The following is a 513-nucleotide window of genomic DNA, read 5'->3' on the forward strand; positions in this document are numbered from 1 at the left end:
TCAGTTCGAATTTTATAGCTAGACATTATTTCATTCATAACTGTTATTTTTATCTGAATAGTATCTTCAATGAATAACTGATAATTCAGATTTCAATTGCATAATTAAACTTCACTTTATTGAAAATTGTTATTTCAGTCTAAATAATATAATCAAACTTTACTTAAATCTGAAAAGTTTCTTTTTAAAATTTATAGCCTTTTTTTTCAACCTGATTAGCATATTCAAACCTCATTGAAAAGTATGCTTAATTCTGTACATTAATACACTAGATATTTTATATGCACGTGTCCCCTCCACAAAAAAAAAAAAAAATAAATAAATAAAAAATAAAATAATAATAATAAATGAATGAATAATACAAACAAGGGTCTAAAATTCACAAATTTAAAAAGAGAGAGAAAGAAATAAGAGAGAGAAAAAGAAAAAATGAATAAACAGATTGAACAATGTACTTAACGAAACCATTAAGGCAGACAAAGGGTTGTTTCGGACTCGGTCTCAAAACACATT

The sequence above is a fragment of the Penaeus monodon genome, chromosome 24 (genome assembly GCF_015228065.2).
Source record: "Penaeus monodon isolate SGIC_2016 chromosome 24, NSTDA_Pmon_1, whole genome shotgun sequence".
Lineage (NCBI taxonomy): Eukaryota > Metazoa > Arthropoda > Malacostraca > Decapoda > Penaeidae > Penaeus > Penaeus monodon.